Below are 11,170 nucleotides of genomic sequence, written 5' to 3' on the forward strand. Positions count from 1 at the left end.
AGGGTGGCTATAATGAGTAATGTCCCAAAAAGTGGAGTTGAAAGGATTAATGTGAAATGAAAGAGAAAAGAAATAGTGAAGAAGAGAAGTAACTCAATCAAAATCGAAATCAAGTGAAGAATTGAAAGAAAATAAAAATTAAATTAAAATAAGAGATTTACATAAAAGGAGAAAGAAAGGAGAAAACAAAGCAAAGAATACAAGAAAAGGAAGAATAGGGCATAAGAGGCAAAGAAAGAGATAGTACGCTTAGTCATAATGTCAAGGAGGGCAACATGTCACTAAAATATATCCATATTTACCATACCTGACCCTGAGTCTACATTACAAGCCAAGAAAGTCCTATCGTGATCCTAAGAGCCTAATGTGGTGAACTTAAAGTAGTGAAAATAAGGCAAGCATATGGCGACAAGTATCAACTAGGTGTGAAGTTGTTCTGAGAGTGAGTGTTGAATAATGATCCTTGTAATAAAATTTGAAATTATTGTGTGAAAAAGGAGGATATTTTTTGAACTGAGGACACTAGTTGCAATATTAGAAAGTTGGTTTCTTGGTGAGAGATAAAAGAGGAGAGGTGTTGGTGCGTGGTGAGTCTGTGTCATGGTCTTATCCACATGAATGAGCCAAGTGATACTAAGAGTGATATCATGCATAAAAACAATGAAAATAGTCGGTATATGATTATGAAAGCTTAAATGAGGATACTTTTGTACAAAGGTGTTGTGGTGAGTCATAGTGTGTCGGTTGAGGACAAACAACGAATTTAGGTTGAGGGTGTTGATGTACCGTGGTTTCACGATACTTTCAATGCTTTTTCCTTAAGTTTAGTTTATGTCTAGGTACTTTTCGTAGTAATGTTAATGTGTTTTTATATGTGTTTTGAAGGAAAGTTATCCAAAATAGAAATGCAGAAGATTGTGCAGAAGAGGTGACCTATGAAGTCATCGACGATCCGTAGGTTGTAATCGTCGACTGGAGGTCCAAGATTCTGGAAGTAACTAAGGGAATTCTGACCAAGTGTGGGGCTACAGAAGGATTAACTGTCCGTCAACTGATTAACGGACCGTCCTGGCTAACCGTCGATCAGATCAGAGTTTAGTCTTAGCACCCGGTGTTGAAGAAATAACTAAGTATGCAACGACGAAGGCATAGACGGACCGTAAGTGTATCGAAAGACAGTGTTGTTGGTCCGTTTATTGGATCAGATAATATGCAAGGATGAAGGATGAAGAAGATGCTAAGTATGAAGCAACGGAGGCAATCGACGGTCTGTCATTGCATCGACGCACTGTCAGTATAGTAGTCGATTGAAGACGTGTTTCTAGACAGACTTTCCTTATTTTGAACTCCTTTTAATTTAGGACTGTGTTATTATAAATAGGGTTAAAAACCTCGTTTTTGGGTTAGACTTTTTATTGTTTTTCATACCGTTTTTATTAGAGATTTAACTTTGGATTTTGGGAATTAATTCAAGTTTCCAGAATCAATTCTGAAGATATTTTTGCTAATTCAAGTGGTATTTCTGGATTTTCTTCAAACTTGTCAAAGTAAGTAAATGAATTATTGTTTAACAACCATGAATTGTGTATTCCTAGGCATGGGTAACTAAATCCACAACTAGGGTTGTGGGAACCATGGGTGATTAACAAGGTAAAACTAGCTAAATAACAATTCTAGAATAGGTTCTTCCATGTAAGACTGGTCAACGGACCGAAACCGGTTCACCGGACCGGAACCCGTTGACCGGTACCGGGATGAACCGGACCGGAATTACCGGGATGATTCATCAGTTCCGTCCCGTTCCACTATATACCGGGATGGAACCGGAATGAACCGGAATGGACCGGGATGGAACCAGAATGAACCGAAACGGACCGGGATGGAACGGAACGGAATTAACGGGACGATATTTTTTGGAATTACAAAAATATAATTATTATTTTTTATTTTTAAGTATAAATTAATAGTTTTTAAATTTATACTATAATTTTTACTTAATTTTATTTTAAAGATATTTTATTAATTTTTTTGTTGTTGTTAAGTTTGCAAGTAAAGTCTAATAAAGTTTTCAAAATTTAAATCTTTTGAAGTTTATACTTTATAAGTTATTACTTATATTCATTAATATTTATTTTATAAGTTATATTTATAACTTGTATCTTGTAAATATTAAATAAATAAAATTTGTAATTTTTAAAAAATTAAATTAAATATAAATTATATAAAATATAAAAAAATTAATAAATATATATTAAATAAACCGGACCGGACCGGAACGGAACCGGAATGAACCGGTACAGGTACACCGGTACGAAATCACGGTTCTGTCCCGTTCCGTGAACCGGTTCAGACTATCCCGTCCCGTCCCGTAGGCAACCGAAACAGGCCAACGGAACGAACCGGAATGGTACCGCTACGTCCCGTTCCGTTGACCAGTCTTACTTCCATGTATTGATAATTCTTTCATTTAGAAGTCTTTTTAACGAGTGAACCCATTAGAACTTGCTCTATTTCTACTTGTCAAACCAAGGAGGCAGTTAATAGGAAAAGAATTATCAACATAGATTTCGTGTGCATTATCTAATAGGCTAGTTTCAATTGGTGTGAAGTAGTAACTTACCTATACATTGAATATGATGTTTAACATGAGGTAAAGGTATGGTTTAGTAATTTAGACATACGTACTCGGGCCAAGGTACGGGGTGAAATTCTCTAGTTGCCGGACCAAGGAATTAGAGATACATAACTTACCACTTTGCATGCAAGACACTAGGAAAGAATTGTTATAGCTAGGATTATCACGTTATGAACCTATGGAAACACTTACACCCTAGTTTCTCTCATCACTTTATAAACACCAAAGTTTTAATCTTTCTACTTGTTTACTTAGAAATAATTGAAAACTTTTGTTTCACAAACCCCACCCCCCTTTTAATTAACTTTTTTCGGAAATGACTTGACTAAATAGACGTAATCGTAGACTAAAGTTAAGTATAAACCATTTTCCTCGTCGGTTAGATCCCAACCTAACAATTCGGTTCTTTACTTGATACGACCGCTTATACTTCTTTAGGGAATTATAATTTGAGCATATCAAGTGCAGCGCATAGTAATAGTTAGAGATGAAAACAAATTAATTGTTTCTTCTTTGCTTTAGTTTGAAGTGTCTTTGTTCTTTAAGTTGTCAAATATTTAATAAGGAGAAAAGGATGCTTTGTGTATTATGATTGTCAGAGTGAGTACAAAATTACAATTATGAATTTTTGGAGGCTAAAAATAACATAAAATGCTAAAAATTGTTAAGTAACACGCCACACTTAAATTGTATGATAAAATGTCTAAATGAACTTTTCCAAGATATTTCTCAAGTTTAAGTAGCAGTTCGATAGATAATCAAAATGCAAGGTGTCCCTTAAGTGTCGATTGGAGTGGTTGATTGAGAGTGTTCGAACTTAGATTGCGTTTGATTTGTACAAGTGTATACTCATGTCATCTCACTTACAATAGATATACGGAAAAATAAAAAAACACTCTATTATAACTATTATTTCACAATAACAAAATATAATTAAGTGTCACTTGAAATTTGTATATTTCGCAATGAACAACAAATAATGCAAATAAAAAGAGGGGAAAATTTTGAAAAAATTAGAATACATATATATATATATATATATATATACATACATATATATATATATATATATATATATATATATATAAGAATTGATTAAGGATTTAATGTCTTTTAAATGTTTTTAAACAGTTGGGGACCTCGATTTTAGTATTGACACGCCTAATTTGGGTGTATTTCACACATTTCTCCAGGTAGGATTCGAGTATTTTTTTGTTTAAGTTTTGGATAGTTTAGTGTCTGCTTGTGCAGTGACAAAGTTAAAGGTCAAACTTATTATTTGAAGCCAATTTAAGAGTCTGAATTATGTATTATGCCTAATTCTTGTAGTGCTTAAGTTCCATAAATAATTTTTTCTTCTACAAATAATAGTAACACATGTTGTCATATTGAGTGGGTACAACTCAATTTTATTGTTTTCTAATTCATATTTCAGACATGGTTGAACAACAACAAACTCAAATTACTTCAAGAGGGATTTCATGAGGTTGAGAAAAGAGATATATTAGAAGAACACGTCACCATATTTCATGTTTTTGAGGATGTAAAATCGTACGAATCAGTGTTTCAAGGGAGATATAAATTTTGTTAAGGAGTCAAAGGACTTTTGAAGGAAAATGAGAAAAGATCTTAAAGAGTTCAGGTTTTTTTAGATTGATCGTCTTGTCCCTTTACTAGACTTCCTCAAATCCTTTAACATGATACTAGATGAGGTTAATTTCATTCAAATTGAGGAAGGGGCTGCATTTGACGTTTTGTATTATTCCTTACTAGATTACTGAATGATTAAATTGATTAAAACCTATTTTGACGTTGGAAATAATGAAACAATTTTAGAAGTATGTGGTGAATATAGGAGTTAAGCAGGTAAAACCTCACAACATAAACATATTTAGTATTGAATACTTTGTTTATTCTTTACAAATTTTGTACTGAACAATTTTTACTATACTTTAAATATGAATATTTGAATTTTATCGTTTTAGTAAATTAGTGAATTGTTATTCTATTATGCATTATAATATAATGTTTGATTATTAGAATGTAAATGATTGTGATTATGGTCTAAAATATATGTAAGTATACACATTAAGAAATTAGTTTCAAATTTTAATTAAATATTTAGTTTGAAGATGATGATTGAATGATTATGTGTCTTTTCCATTATATATTAAATATGAAACCTTTATGAGAATTATTTTCTTGGATGTGTATGTCACATGCATAAATCATTAAAAAAAATTGCCTTATTATATATCAATTAAGACATGACATCAAAAAGTATCCTTTTGACTTAAACAAAGGTGAAAAACTGAACAGCAATAATAATATATTCCTAAAATATAATATATACTGGAAGAGCAAAATACGCTTGAAGGTATAATCATGTTTTATATCAACCAGAAGAGGAAAACACTACACAACACAGAAGAGATCTTGAAGCTTATAAAACTTGGAAAAAGGCTAACTCCATTACACATGAAAGAGTAGTTAGTTTTGTGGTTGATGACCTCATAAATGAAAGTGAAGAACTTTCCACTCCTCATGCTATGTGGGCACATCTGCAAGGAGCATATAGGGGTACATCTATAATTCACCTCCAACAATTGACTATCAAATGTGACACTCATAAGAAGTGTCATGATCAAAATGTCAAACAACACCTTAGGAATATGTCAAACATAATAACTCAATTCAAGAGTGCTGGTTATGTTATTTTGGATAAAAAACAAGTTGAGGCAGTGATCTTGTCTCTTCCCATTAATTGGGAACATTTGAAGGTTAGATTGACCTATAATGATAACATTAAAACTTTTTATAATGTTTCTCGCCATGTTGAACTTGAGGATGAGCGGTTTGGTTCGGCGAAAGTTGCTTCTAATACCTTTGTGGCAGAGTCAAGTAGCACAAAGTCTTTAGAATACAAGCTCCAGAACAATTGGAAATGAAATGAGAAAGACAAAGAGACCGAAGACAGACCCTATAAGAAAACAAGAACCCTGATTCCAAGAAAGAAAAATGATTCTTCAAGAAGAGAGACGAGCAAACTAAAGTGTTCTAATTGCCAAGTACTAGTATACTTTGCTCGTGAATGTATTGAGTAGTAAAATGTAGCATTTCTAAGGCATCTCTAAGTGTTACATATGTATCTAGAACTTCCTCCTATATGAATTGTAAACTCCAAGATCCACCAATCACGTGAGTCTAGATCGAGAAGTATTTGTGGAGTTTCAACAACTTTCATCTAAATTAAGGTGGATCTATGTAGGAAATAATGCAAAATCGGAAGCCAAAGGGATATGCACTTACAAAGTAGACTTGCTTGGTGGTCGTTCTTAATGCTACATTACGTCAGCGATTCGATAAAACTTAGTATTTGGGTATATTATTTTAGACGTTAGTTTTGATTTATTTTTAGTTTTTAATGGTGTTAGAATAACTCTAGATAATGTTATATATGATTTTTTTGATTGACCATTTTATCATTTTAGATTGTAATCTTTCAACTTATGAGTATTATGTTGATAATTGTGTAATGACATATTATTCAAACAATAATGACATTGATGCTATTACATGACATGTAAGACTAGGTCACATAGGAAAAGTTGAATGAATAGGTTAACAAAAAAAGAACATTTAGGTTCTTTCACCAAAATTGATATGTCAACTTGTGAAAAATTCTTGCTTGAAAGATCACACGTAAACCATTTGAAAAATCTTAGAGAGTTAATTTCTCATTTCAATTAATTCACTATGATATATGTGGTCCAATGACTGCGAGGGCAATATATGATGCTAAACACTTCTCATTTCAATTAATTCACCAAAATTGATATGTCAACTTGTGAAAAGTTCTTGCTTGAAAGATCACACGTAAACCATTTGAAAAATCTTAGAGAGTTAATTTCTCATTTCAATTAATTCACTATGATATATGTGGTCCAATGACTGCGAGGGCAATGTATGATGCTAAACACTTCATTACATTTATTGATGATTTCACGTACTTTGATTATGTCTATTTGATTTCTCATAAATCTAAAGCACTTGAGTGCTTTAGAAAATATATGATAAAGTTGATAATCAATTAGATAAAAGAATAAAGACTTTAAGAACCGATAGATGACGTGAACATTTATCAAAAAAATTCTAATATTATTGGACAAATAACTATTCTTTATACACCTCGACAAAATAGTATACCTGAAAGAAAGAACAGAACATTATTAGATATGACTAGGTCAATAATGGCCAGACATATTTGTTTATCTCTTTCTGGGGAGATGCATTATTTGTTGCGGCATACATATTGAATAAAGTGCCTTCTAAATTAGTATATTTCACTCTTTTTGAACTTTGGACTTGTCATAAAACAAATTGATAGATCAACGATGGTGGAATTATGAAATATATATTAAATATCATTTTGGTGATTTTGGTATACTAAGTACATAAGGAACGAAATTTATCTTTATAAAGTACTATGATGAACTACCGGATGGAAGTATTACTAAAATTGTACCACGAGATGTAAGATTTTTAGAAAATAATTTTCCCAAAAAGGGTGAATATGTGAAGTTGAGCCTCTTTAGAAAATGTTGAATTTAGAAGATCAGGCAACATCTTAAGAAAAAACTCCACAATTTAATGGATCAGGAAATGATTTTTGATCCACGTGGAATTTTGAATCCCAAAATCCTATAGAAGAATTTGAATTTCAATTACGTAAGAGTACAAGAAAAGGTGTATCTAAACGATCTTATAAGATTGTGAATTATATTTTCTTGGTATCTCTTACAGAATCGAATGAACCTAATTCTGTAACCAAGACCTTATTGATCCATAAAAGGGATGAATGGTTAAAAGTGATGAAAGAAGAGTTAGAGTCCATATCAATAAAGTCTGGTATCTAGTTGACCTTCATAAGGAACGTAAAACTATTGGTAATAAACAGATTCTCAAAGTTAAACGCAAATTGGATGGTCAATCAAAAGACACAAAGCACGATTGGTGGCAAAAGATATACTCAAGAATTTGAAATACACAATGAGAAAACTTTTTCATTAGTTGTGAAGTTTATCTCCAAACAATTACTTTTAGCCATTGTTGCACGTTTAGATCTAGAATTACACTAAATGGACGTGAAGACCACTTTTCTCAATGGAATATTAATTGAGGAAATCTACAGGAACATCGATAGATTTTTTGTTAAAGGCTAAGATAATAAAGTTTGTAAATTGAAAAGATCAATTTATGTTCTTAAGTAAACTTCAAGGTGTGCCTGAGATTTCATAAGGAGGTGATGACATTTGATTTTACCATGATCGATGAAGACCATTGCATCTATGTGGAAAGGTCCATTAGAAAATTTATAATTCTTTCACTTTACATAGATGATATTTTATTAGCTGAAAATAGTTTGGAGTATGTGAAAACTATCAAGTCATGACTTCCAAAATCATTTTATATGAAAGATATAAGTGAAATAGATTATATATTGGGTGTTAAAATCAAAATTAAGATCTCGTTCCAATTTATTTGAGTTTATCTCAAGAAACTTACATAAAGAAATATTGAAACACATTTGAATGAATAGTTGCAAATCTATAGATATTGTTGTCACAAGGGGTGAAACTTTAAGCTTTGAAATGTGTCCAAATACTTAAAAAGAAAAGAAAGACATCTCTTGAGTTTCGTATTCTAGTATTGGGGAATTTGATGTATGCTATGATGTGTAATCGCCCAAACATTTGTTATGACATAAGTCTAGTTAGCACGTATCAATCTAATCCTGGAAGGGATCATTGGAAAGCAGTAAATAAAATATTTTGATACTTGAAGGGAACTATAGATCATTCACTATGTTATAGTGGATCTGATTCATTCATAAAAGGTTATATAGATGCTAATTTAACTGTTGACCTGAATGATAGAAAATCAACATCCGGTTATGCTTTATTTCTAAATGGTGGTGTTATTTCATGAAATAGTAATAAGCAAACTTGGACAACTCTTTCAACCATGAAATCTGAATTCATGCCTTGTGTGTCTACAGTACAAAAAATTGTTTAGTTAAAGAGAGTTTTTGAGAATTTGAGTATTTTAAAGAATTCTAAGGATTTTATGATTCTATATTTTGATAGTCAGTGACTATCATGATCCTAAGTATCACAGCAAGACCAAACACATTTACATCAAGTATAATTTTGTGAGAGACGTAGTGGAAAGTGAAAAAATAACTTTGTAATACATTGCTATACTCGAAATGATAGTTAATCCTTTAAAAAAGGTCATTTCAAGAGACTTGTTTGAAAAACATGTTAAGGTTCTAGGTTTGCATAATATTTGATGATATTTATACATTGTACAATAAGTTGATTGTTATAATATTCTCTTCTATACAATACTATTAAATTTTCGTTATGTATAGTATGCATGTGATATTTTCTAAGAAATAAATATGTCGAACAAGTTATATAATTGTCTCTCTCACATTAGCAATCACTTCCTACGCCGAGAAATGTGAAGAAATGAGTTTCACCACCATATGATGACTTGTTTTATGAGTCACACAAAGAGTTCCTCTAAAGAAATGAGTTTAATGAATAATGAAAAAAGAACGCAGGGTTAAACATCAAGAGATGTTAGACCAAGATATGTAAGATGTTAGATAATAGGAAGAATGAAACACATACAACAGTATAAGGTGAAAATATTGTAGCACATATTTCATACCACATGTGACAAACAATCAATGGATCAATGAAAGAATGGTTCCCTGCTTCTTCATTGTGCGAGACCCCGAAAAGTTAAAATGATTTTTCAACGAAATACCTTTTGACCTTTTAATGTTTCTTGAACTTTCAATCAGTATTGCTACTTTATCAGGTACTAATAGTCATTAATTTGGCAATGCAGTGGATGCTTAGGAAAGTAGTTGAATTGAAACAAATAGCTAGATTCAAGTATAAAGGAAAGACAATGAATTGAATAATAAATTTGTATACACAAGCCTACTATTGTACTAACCATATTGCTATTAAGTGTAATTGTGTGTATAAAGTTAAATATGAACTTGAATTAACCTCTTTTAAGAGTATGAGTGTAACGACCCGTTTAGTCGTTTTGAGCAACAGACTTCAATTCTGGAAAAACTGGCAGAAGCGACGGACCCTACGACGGAACGTCATGGGCACGACGGACCGTCGCAGGGTCTCGTTTCAAAACACTTAGAAAATCTGAAATTGGGTACTGAAAATCGACTCTCTGAACTTTGTGACGGAATGGCAGGACGGACCGTCACAGGTGTGACGGACCGTCACAGATCCTTGGTGGAAATTTGGGTCTCTGAACCTTGCGACGACCTGCAGGACGGACCGTCGCAGGCACGACGGCCCGTCACAGGTTGCGTAAATCCCAGGCAGAATCGGATTTCTGGTTAAGTTCTAAGGGACGTTTTGGGACTATTCTTTCCTTAATTATAGATTTCGTGGGTTTATATTATTAACTCAAATTCTTGGGGGTTAAAAGAGGTAACCCTAAGTTAATTAGTGGGGTATTATTGCCATCTTTTATTCTTAATTATATACTAATTAGGGTAAAAGAAAGAAGGTTTGAATAAAGAAAATTTGAAAGAACAAAGAAAAAGAAAGAGAACGAGTAGAGAGAGAGAGAAACGAAGAGGATAGCAAGGATTTTGAGAAGATAGCTTGTTGATCGCAATTCTTTGGTGGAGGTAGGTTATGGTTATTTCATGCTATTCGTAGCAAACTCTTAATAGCGAATGATATGTGTTAGTAGTATTGTGAACCTTCTATATGCTTAATTGTATGCTTGCATGAATGATGTGATTATGTAATTATGAATAAATAAGCATGATGAAGCTATTGAATCCCCAAATCTTGAAAAGAAACCCTAATCTACTTTGTTAATGATGATGCCTTGGTATAAAAGAAGGCTTGATGAATGAAAGTAGTGAGATTAGGGGATCGGGTGCCACGTTCCGGTACCAGGATAGAATATGGATCGGGTGTCACGTTCCGACACCAGGATAGTATATGGATCGGGTGTCACGTTCCGACACCAGGATAGAATATGGATCCGGTGCCACGTTCCGGTACCAGGATAGTATATGAGGATCGGAGTGTCACGTTCCGACACCAGGATAGTATATTGAGGAGCGGAGTGTCACGTACCGACACGAGGGGAATAAAGATAATGAATTTTGAAAGATGTTAATATATTCAATCTAATGAACCTAATTCCCAAATGAGTATGATGAGGAGGCGTGAGTCCTCATTGATGTGCTTGGTGTTGTAACCAAGGGTTATGGTAACTGTAAATGCTGCATGCTAAGGATATTAGTTGATTTTATGATATTGCTTAATATATACTGTTTTCTATTTTGAGTTGGCCGATGATATCTACTCAGTACCCGTGTTTTGTACTGACCCCTACTTTTATTGTTTTCTTCTTTGTTATTTGTGGAGTGCAGCAAACGTGCCATAGTCTTCAACTCAACCGCAACTCTAG

The sequence above is a fragment of the Solanum lycopersicum genome, chromosome 1, assembly GCF_036512215.1.
Source record: "Solanum lycopersicum chromosome 1, SLM_r2.1".
Classification (NCBI taxonomy): Eukaryota; Viridiplantae; Streptophyta; class Magnoliopsida; order Solanales; family Solanaceae; genus Solanum; species Solanum lycopersicum.